This window comes from Gavialis gangeticus, unplaced genomic scaffold (assembly GCF_001723915.1).
Source record: "Gavialis gangeticus isolate Ggan-Ray unplaced genomic scaffold, GavGan_comp1, whole genome shotgun sequence".
Taxonomy (NCBI): Eukaryota; Metazoa; Chordata; order Crocodylia; family Gavialidae; genus Gavialis; species Gavialis gangeticus.
This window is the reverse complement of record NW_017729022.1, coordinates 177,945,857-177,956,367: the sequence shown is the minus strand read 5'-3', so window position 1 is coordinate 177,956,367 and position 10,511 is coordinate 177,945,857. Positions and strand designations below refer to the sequence as shown.

General features: G+C 38.3%; 1 long non-coding RNA gene across 2 annotated transcripts in view; it reads right to left on the bottom strand.

The window, feature by feature from the left end:
• Positions 1-358: 358 nt before the first annotated feature.
• LOC109297092 overlaps positions 359-10,511 on the bottom strand; it is a 34,116-nt gene continuing 23,963 nt past the window's right edge. The window contains exons 1-3 of one of the 2 annotated variants that reach the window (XR_002097202.1): positions 9,144-9,272; positions 7,034-7,158; positions 359-1,672 (exon numbers count right to left, since the gene is read on the bottom strand). This is a non-coding gene — a long non-coding RNA (uncharacterized LOC109297092). Of the gene's footprint in view, positions 1,673-7,033; positions 7,159-9,143; positions 9,273-10,511 lie in introns of those variants that run through there. The other variant, XR_002097203.1, reaches the window with a different exon arrangement.

Here is a 10,511-nt window from a genome sequence, read left to right as displayed (position 1 = left end):
AAAGGAGGTGACACACTTTAAGACCTTGGCTAGGAAGGAACATCAGCTGGAGGTAGCTCATTTCTGTCACCATGTAGGCCTCATGCAGCCAAAAGAATGACAACCTAAAGACTTTGCAAGATTTCTTTAACCCAGAAGTGATGAAAATACTTAGTGATGCTTAAAAGCAAAGATTAGAGACACATCAGCAGCCTAGACAGAGAAAAATGGATTACTTGAACCGAGACAATGGGAAACTATAGCCTGATTCAGTGCTCTTCCTGATGTATCCCTGTTCTGTCTTTTATATATGACACCCTTTGGCTGCTCCACAAACAATTCCAGCCTTGATATCCTTCTGCAAAGTTTTCCATCTCACTATTACCTTGGGATCCCCAAACTCTGTTGAATCTACCTGTTAATTTTCATCCTATGTCTCGATGGCAGGCTCTTCAAGAAAGGGACTGTATTTTGGTCATATGTGCATACCGTATCATGCACAATGGGACCTGGATCCTTGGTTGGTGGCTTTTATACACTATTGAAATACAAGTTTATAATGATAATAAATAAATAAGCTCCCTTAGGCTCCATTACTATGGCAAAGAACAGTACAGATTCAGCCATTCAAATTCGCATACACCTTACCTGGGACATTTTAAAAGACTGCAGCATTTTGTTTCCAAAGTGGTATTGAGAACTCTGGTACATCCTAAGATGTATACTTAGATCCCCCAACTATGACAGAAATTAATGGAATCTGGTAAAAGTAAAGATGAAGAGAGAGTTCTTACAGTTGTCCCTAAACACAGTTAAACATACATTTCATCATAGAAACATTCAGAGTTGTGAACCTTGAACTAAGAATTTGAACATTCCTAGTGAATACTAATGATATGCCAGGCTACAAACAGGAAAGAGCCATTTCATTCAGTGGTTAACTGGCAGTCAGTGCAAGTGGAGTACAAGAATAAGATGCTCTTGTCAGTTTACACAGCTGAGAAGATAGGCAGCTGTATTTTTCCCAGATGGAGTTTCCAGGTGGCTTTTATAATTAACTTTTGCAGTTAGCTGCAAGTTAGCCTAAGTGGTCACAAAAGCATGGATGACTGAAATAAGCCCCAGCCTGAAAAGGAAAAATGTTCATCTGAGCTGAGATCAAAGGTTGTAATTTTAGGAAGTGTTGGAAGCACATGGACAGTGATGAATCTATTAAAACACTGAAATTGTGTGCCATGTTTGATGATGATTGATCACACATCTCCAATGCCTGGATCATATGCAGATTTCACTGATTTTTCCAAGCACTTCTTTTGCCAATTAGGGCCACTTCTCTCTTGTACATGTTGAGATGTTGCCAGCTGGTTTTCATCCAGATACGAATTCTACCAGATATCACATGATTTTGGAGACTGTTGTCTCTAGGGTCAGATGAAGAGAAGTCAAATATACATATACTTGGGTATCATCAGCATGCGGATGAAGCAGTAGTTTAGACTCTTAGGACCAATCCCTACTGTGAAAGTCCAAAGCTGAACAGTACAGGGAGGGGGACCTGACACCCAGCACCTCATGGAATTGATCATAAAGGAGTAAGTTGTAAGCACTATGAAAACATATTTGCCATACTTAGATGATCCTTCTTGGTATGTGCTGTCCATTTCCCAGTTTCTGCCCCACTTCAGGTATACTCCTGAAAAAAACATACCTTCAGTTTCAGTTCACTTTTATGATTCTTTCCATTCACATGGCTCTACAATTGGCTGAAACTCTGAAGGTAGAAGAATGAGAAATACTGAACATGCCAACTAGGCTATACACAGGATATACTAACCTAGAGCATTACATCCATATAATACGAAAGAGAAAAATCTAACTGTTGATCCAATGCTAAACTGCTGCTAAACTGCTGCTAAACTGCTGCAATGCCTGGGTGGGTGGGCTGGAAGGTACCTTAGAAGGTCACCTGGTCCAACTCCATCATCAAGAAAGATAACACTTGTCTAGATAGGGATGATCCTAACCTATTCTTAAGATTACACAAAAAAAACCCCAGAAAGTTGGTTTGGCCCAGCTTTTTGTGTAATCCTAAACCAATCAGTTTTAATGGTTAAGAATTATTCTGAATAAAAGCAGTTATCAAACACTAAACAGACGGTAGTGGGCTTGATTCTGGGGATGACAGACAAACTTGGGTTTGATTCTGAGTTCTCTTACACAATTTTATATTTATCTGTTAGCTTTAGCAGACTCCTTCTTCATTTATGCTAGTGGAAGGGAGAAGAGCATCAGGCCTATTCTTCAATAAATCCTTTAGCAGAATCCCTGCTATCAAATTTACATGCAGTATCTCCAGATTCATAACTTTTCCTACATCTTTTGGCTGTCACACCTACTTCTTTCAACAAATACAATGTATAGATTCATTGAAAGGAAGATAAAAGTAGCAAGGTATGCACAGCTAATGCTCATTATATGCAAAAGTTAGCTTGCCTCCACAAATTCAATGTATAGTGAATGACTCATCCAGCAGGCTTGGGCTCAACCGATGACACATAAAGACTAAACTGTATTAAGGTTAATGAACTTCAGAATGATGATTTATACTAAAGTGAATGTAACACTTTATGGCAGCTAAAGCTACATTCACTCCTTTTCATTACTTTCTTGAGGACAACTCACATTAAAAAGAATCTGACACAAGGGGCTGTTGACAAGCATACAAAATGAAGCACAAATGCTACCTACTATCTGTAGCTGCACCCAGGGGACCTTGACAAAACATGTGAATAGCCACTGCTCTTATTCAGTGTAAGTGGGAAATATAGGCTGTTTACCAAGGGGTATGTCTGAATTTCTCTATAAGATACCCTCTGCTTACACAGTGGTTAGAGTCAGGGTGGAAGCTTGTTCTGTGCATGAAGCCCACAAAAGTGATTCTATAGACAAATATTTTAAAAGCCTTTAAAAATGTGATGATTTAAAGGAACTTAGTATAATTTAAAGGAACTAAAGACTGAATGGTTCCTGATTATGTCATCCATATTTGTGATGTAAACAAATTGTATTGTTTCTCCTGAACAAAATATTTTGTATGGCCCCTCTGGATGTTAGAAGAAAGTGCTAAGAAATATTTGCAGTTTTGATGTTTGAATCTGAACGGTCTTTCCACCCCATTTGTGCATGTCTTATAGGAACACCCAAATGCATTTCCTGTGAAGAGCATATACCTTGATATTACAGGCATATACAAAATTATCATAAAAAAGGCAATTTTTGATGTAAAGAAACCCTACTCATAGCAGTTTGCTTCTATACATGCTCAACGGATAAGAAGAAAAGTTATCCTTTGCTGGTTTCACTATATTCTGCCCTTACAAGACACTCTAAGTTCCTGATATAAGTTAGTTGTTACTAAAGGAGGTCAGCATATCCCAGCTCATCCCTGTTGTAACTTCAAGAACAGAGTTAGCTCTATGTATTTTTAAGCACCAAAATACTAACAGCATCAATCTTTCAAAGAGTTAGCCAAACATCAAAGAGATGAATAGTTACCTTCAGGCAGTGATGGCCCAGCAGACTCTTGCTGACCTTTGGGCTCTCTTTTTCCTCAGTTAGGGAAACCCTAAGGCAGATACTAGGAGGAAGAGCCAACACTTGAAGAAGTCCTCTGGCTATGATCTTGCACTCTCTAAACAAGTGACATTATTAACATGCCTTGTAGAAGGAGGACTCTGGCACTTTAATTTCTTATTTGAATTCATTTCCAAATATGACTATTTATAACCTTTATTTAAAGTCACATTATACAATGCTTGTTCTCTAGTCTCGGCTAGGAATATACCAGAAGCTAAAGGAAGAATCCAGGTTTCTTCCGAGGGGGGGAGGAAACAACTAAATTAGGAAATGCCTTTAGACAGATAAATGAAGATTTCAAGTCAACTGCAATTAATGAGCAATGAGGTTCCATGTAAAAGAAAGGTCCTCCATGAAACTTAAAAAAGCTTTAAGCATGTAGTATCCAGCAAGTGGGCCCCTATCTCTACTTTGTCTAGCAATGCTGGCTCCAAGAAGGAAATGAAATGACAAACAAAGCACAAATTGAAACATTAAGACGCACCACACTTCAAACAGCTCATGACCGTCACATATGTGAGCATGGGCTTCCTAGGGAATTAGCCACTTTTGGTCTGTGTATGTTTCTTTAAATCCTGTCCACCTTCGAATCACTTTGAAAGGATATGGACAGACTCCCCCCAAACCATACAATTGCCCTAAAACATTCACGAAAAGTCATTAAAAAACAAACAAACCCACAAAACCAAGCAAAGGTAGTTATTGCATTTATAGCATGAATACCCTTGTTGAAATACTTTTCTAGGCAAGTTCTCCCCTCCTCACACTACACCAGCTGTCTTTCAGGCTGTTTCCTGCAGCCTCCCAATGGGAAAAATGTGGGGCTATTATAAAATTGGCTTTAGAATTCTCTAAAAGCCTCAGAGTCCCATGTAATAGCAAGAAGACTTCCAAGTATCTTTCTTCAGTGTTTCCTCCCATTCACTTAGGAAAATAAACGGCTCCTTATTCAAGGAAAGATATTTTTTAAAAGAAAAAAAATCTCCCCAGAATTCTGCCTGTTCTTTTATATACCTGTTGTTGATAAAAATTGAGCCTTTTAAGAAGCTAAGAATTAAGTTGCACATGTAGAAATACAGGAATATCAATATCAAACAGACCAATGGTTTCTGTAATCCAGAATCCTGTCTTCAATAAGATGCTTTAGAGGAAGGTACAAGAAACCCTACAGTAGGCAAGAAATCAGCTAATTTACCCCAGTCTGAACAGTTATAAGTTTACATTGTAGGAGTTTACATTGTAGGTTTATGTTATGCCCCCTTTTTGTAGCCTTTCTATAACAGTCTATTTTTAGCATTAACTTTGGATAGCCCTGTTTGAATTTTGATGAGTTTTTCAATTGCTGTTCTGGAGAAATGACTTCTGTATCAAACATTCCCCTCATCAAGTCTGTTTACTGAATGTCCTTCTACTCTTGTGCTATGAAACAGAGAGAATAGATCCTTCTGATCTACCTTCCCCACACCACACTCATTTTGTGCATCTCTATCAGGTCTTACCTTTTTCTGAAAAAAAACAATTTCATTCTTTTCAGCCTCAGAATATTTCCATGCCTCTAATCAATCTTGTCATCCTTCTCCAAAGCCCTTTTATTTATGCAATGCACTTGGCAGAGTTGGAGTTACTAGTATTCCACATGTGTGTGTGCACCACTAATTTATATACTTTTTATGTTATTCTCAATCGTATTTCATATGCCCTAGCATTATTGGGGTTCTTTTTTGACTGCAGCTGTAGTGTGGCATGGGCTCTCATTTGAACAGTGAGAACCCACTCTTTTTCTTTTTCCAAATTTCCAATGCCCAACTTGACACAAATGAAAAGGACCTGATTTTCGAAGTGCAGGTGTTCAGACTTTCTAAAAAGTGGCCAGAGCAGGTAGGATCCAGATAGCATCAGTAAAGGGTAGAGGGCAGGAGTCAGAAGGCAGAACAGAAGATCAGGCATAGAAAAAGGATCAGATTGGCACTTGGGGAGGGTGCAGGGCTTTGTGGCATGTCTGCCAAAAAGGTTGCCTCCCACTGACCTAAAGAATATAACTGGTCAGAATACAAAAGCATTTGCAAACATTTGTTTAAGTCTCAAATTGCTGTTTACAGTATGATGAAGTGTTCTACTGGGTAAGGATGGGAGTGCTCAATTCTTATAGGATCAAGCCATAGAAAGGTACAGAAGAAACAGAATAACCCAGTGAGGAAAGTCATATATTATTAGGAGTCATGGAAAAGTCATGATCTGAAAAGATATTTGAATCTAAGGACCTGTTTTAGAGAGAATACTAATAAATGGGGCCACGATGGAGCTATATTGGGCAATGGACGATATAAAAATAAGTCAATTGGTTATTCTTGCTGCTACTGTGGGAGCAGAACTTCAGCCTATATACATTTTTCATATAACACAAGAACACAAGAATACCCAATGACATTAAATGGGAATGATTTAAACTAATAAAAAGGAACTACTTCTTTGTACCATATATAAATTAACCTGTGCTACTCATTACCGAAATACATTAATAAGGCAAAGTATCTAGAAGGTCTCAAACAAAGATATTATGTAAAATGGAATAGCATAAACCATACAAGGCAGGGCATAATCCAAATTCAGCCAGGCCAGAGTTAAGCAACTCAGCTGTGGGCTACTGAAGAATTTATGAGCATTTCAACTCTTCCTCCAAAATGCTGGTTACAGAGTACTGGGACAGGCAACATTACAATCAGCATTTTCAGAAGTGGTCCAGTTTAGAATGAGTCTATTTTGGGGTATCTTATATGAGATGCTGTATACTGGATGTTTTTGTAGAGGTTCTAGATACCTGTTTTTTCCTACTGATTTCCACCAGAGTCACTGGTGCTTAGCACCTCCATATAGCAGTCACAGCATTGGTCACTACAAACTAGCCACGACTTTGAGAACACTGGCCTGAACCAGAAGAAGAAGGGATGAAAAGACAATTATTTAACTAGAAGCCCTCCATTTCTCTTCACTTAGAAACTTAAAATACGGAGATAACTATAGCTGAGGGATATTTAATGGGAATCTTGCACAGTTCATTTTTAGGATATATAAAAAATCTGATGTACTGTAAAATTTATAGCTTCCTTGCCCCCCAAAAGAAAAAAAATCTCGTGGTAGAATATATAAATTTTTCTGAGACTCTAAAAGGTGTCATAAAATCTCTCTGCTAGAGATACTGTAGGTGTTATAGAACCACATACTGTAATGCAGATTTGCAATAATTTCAGCTTTGGTTCAAAACCATATGCAGACACTGGGTTCTAATGTTGAAATGCTCTAGGCAAGAAGCATATAATGCCCAACACAACAAAATGCTGTTGGATCTCATTTGAAATATAATCTAAACAAACACAAATGGCGGGACATATGCAAAGAGTCTTAATATTTCAACACCTACATTTCTTTATGTGTCCAGGTTATTAGAAAGGTGGTTGCAAAGGATTATTTCTTTACCAAGTTCACATGGAGTTGTTTGCTCAGTTTAATAATAGTCTATCTTGTTCAGCCTGAACAAACTGGTCCCTGTGGAAAAAAAAAAAGGCAGTAATAAATCAATAGCCCAGATGTAATCTTAGGTGTCTAGAATGCAGAGAGGGATTTTGGAGCATAATGGCACTAGTTGTCTATTGTCATTCAGACATGAGCTGCATCAGAAAAGGGCTTGTGGGAACCTGATAAGAGTTGGTCAAAAGTGGGCTATAAATCAAATACAGGCAGTATTCTGCTGATTTCACACACACGCTCACTGGGGGGAAAAAAAGTGATAGATCTGCAATTTACTGCTTATCACATCTGCTAGAAGTTTCATAATACAAAAGGCTGACCTTGAATGAATAAACACCCTAGTTGACTACCTGTTTCTGCCTAGAAAATATGGCACTCTGCTCACCTAGAGCTGGAAACACAGCTATGAGAATGATGTTACATCTTCAAGTTTAACAAGCTTCCTTTTGTTGTTAGCAGTTGAGTAGTTGTCACTTTAGTTACTAGTAGCCACTTTAACATCAAATGTATAGTGTTTATTGAAAGAACTAGATGCTTATTCAAAGGAACTAAGGGCTTAAGGAGAGAAAATAGCTACTAAATAGCTCACCCAGCCACTGAAAGTATGAAAAAAGCGGTAGGCTCAGGTCCTTTTGTTATTTTCTTTCATATAAATGACCTGCTCCCTTTTAAAAGGAAAATGGAAACTACTGCTACGATGATACATTAAGTAGAGAAGTTCAAGCACAATATATTGATTTAGATTGTGGTTCTGAACTCACTTATATTCAGGAGCTAGCAAAACTGTAAGCTTAGTTTTGCCCTGCAAAACTGTAGGCTGACTTTGGCCCTTCATATTAGCCATTTGACAATTTAAATATGAATTGAGATTCAGACTTCAAAGTTCAGGCTAATCTGATCTCTTTCTTCATTAACCAGAAAGCATTAAACTTTATAATCTCTTTATAATTTTTATAATGAAGTAAACTTTATAATCTCCTCTTATTAAAATTAGGGATGAGGCCAAACTAGACTAAAAGCATCCTAATCTTCTTTTCCTTCCTTCTATCTATAAAAATGTATGGTGGGGCTAATGAAGTCATGCAATACCCACTGCCCTGCCCCCCAGGTTTTGCCTATGTCCACATGAAACTCATTTTATTTTCCATGTACGGAAATTGTGGAACGCATTTTCTGCTCAATCAAAAAAAGATTTCATTGTTCCAAAAAATATATATATATTTTCAAATCAGTTGCGATCATTTTTTTAGTCACTACACACACAAGTACTATACCTCATGTTTCCAGTCTCACCTTCCTCAGAGCTTGCTTGACAGGATGTTTAAAGCTCAATTAAGCCACTGTGCATTGATCAAGTTGGAGGGAACTGAATTTAGATGTTACAGGAAACATCCTAATAACCAAAGTTGGAATGCTTATCACTTAGCAACTCCCGTGAGGCCTGCAAATACTAGCCCACATGAGACAAATCCATTCTCCACCCCAACATCATACAAGAAGATAGCGACTGTGATTAAAAGAAAAAAATAATATGTTAACAGCTTCCTATGGATCCCTCAGTGTCTTGTCTTATCTGCATCTGTCTTTTAGATTGTCAGTCCCTTAGGGCAAGGGTTGTCTTTACATTTGACTTCTCCAACAGCACTGAGGATATTAGGTACTTAGGAAATAATAACTAGGGAATACATGATGGTCTGGCAATGCATGACTGTTTAGTGGCCCAAGTGTGTCCTGTCTGCATTACTTGTAAGTACATCAGCCTTGTGTGAATTATTGAAGGTCGTAACAAACTGCTGTTTACCTGAAAGAGTCTATAGCTGCTCTTCTGGCTATAGGGTTCAAAGGGTCATTGCAGTGGTGGATATGGGGAAAGGAAAAGAGACGGAGATAATTGGGGGGCTAGAACATGCATTCACTCAGAGACCACATGAGGGAATTGCATCAACATATCAGTGTGGAGTCCTGTTGCAAGTGAAGGTCTCCAGCTTATAAACAGGACAAACCTGGAAGCATCACAACATGTCTTCTTTAGCAGTGAAACTCTTCTCCAGTGCAAAGGGCTTTGCCGGCATAAGACGTAAAACAGAGATAGGCTTTTCACCTCCCTAATCAACTGTAGTGAATCTGATATATTATCTTGGCTGCTAGCAAGAATAGAAACAGAGAGAGGAGAGAGAAAAAATATGAACTGCTGTTTAAAAATAATTCCTTAACAACTCTACTTCAAAGTTATAACAACAACAGCAGCTAAAATGCTTAGTGAAACACAAGTTCTCCACACATTTTCTGGTCCCCTTGCTGCTGCACCATATACTGTAGGGCAGGAGGGGACAATGACTGTCAATCTACTTTGACTGTTTTAACATGGAACACAAGTTACAAAGGCCTTTCAAAATTTGTTTCAGGGGAAGAGCCATTAATTTGGATTTTCAGCTTCCTGTTCAACCAAAATTAAAAAACAAAACATTGAATATAGGACCCTTTGATTTAACACATGTAAACAGGTAATGGAGTGTATATCTTCAGACTTCTCCAAAGAGAAAAGGCATAAATATCTGAGCTTGGTTTTACAAACCAAACCTGCTCTAGTTATAGGCCAAATCAATTAAATCCTTTCACACATGTTCTGTATATCATGGTTGGCCAGAAGGAAGAGAGACTCATTTTAAAAAGCAAAAAAAGACTGAAAACCACAATATTTCAGTTATAGTAGAGTGCCTTCCTTTCTTGCATCTGGTAGCTAGCGTTTGGTTTCATGCTCTGTGTGCGCATATGTAAGGGCTATTTTATATTGAAAGTCTGCTCACTTCTCACACAAAGATTACCCTTTTGATGTTAAATCACTCTTATATCACTTGTGAGCAGTCTGTGGCAACCCCAGGTCTACTTTAACAGGAAGAGGAGGAGGAAGGGGAGATTGACCAGACTGACTGTGAAAATGCTAAAAATCACACGTCATTCTATTCTATGAACTTCCTTGAGGAACATGAGAGAGAGATAACAGATTTTCATTGCAAATAGTTTGCAGAATTCAGGTCACTTAAAAAAATAAAAAAAAAGAAACATTGGTTTAGGGATGGACTCTTGGACCACCAGGCAAAGGTCCAGATTCAAAAAGGGATTGGACAATTTTTTGGTGGAAACTATCAGTAACTATTGAGCATAGAAGTTAGGATACAGCCTCTGAATCAGAATTTCCTGGACCTTATATGCCAGAAGCTGCAAGTGGGAGAGGAACAGTGGAGAAAACCCTGGTCATACCCTGCTCACTCTCCTTTTTAGCATCTACTCTTTGACACGGTGTGACACAGGATGTTGGGCAAGACAGACCTGTGGTCTGACCCACTTAATGGCAGTTCTTATGCTCTTAA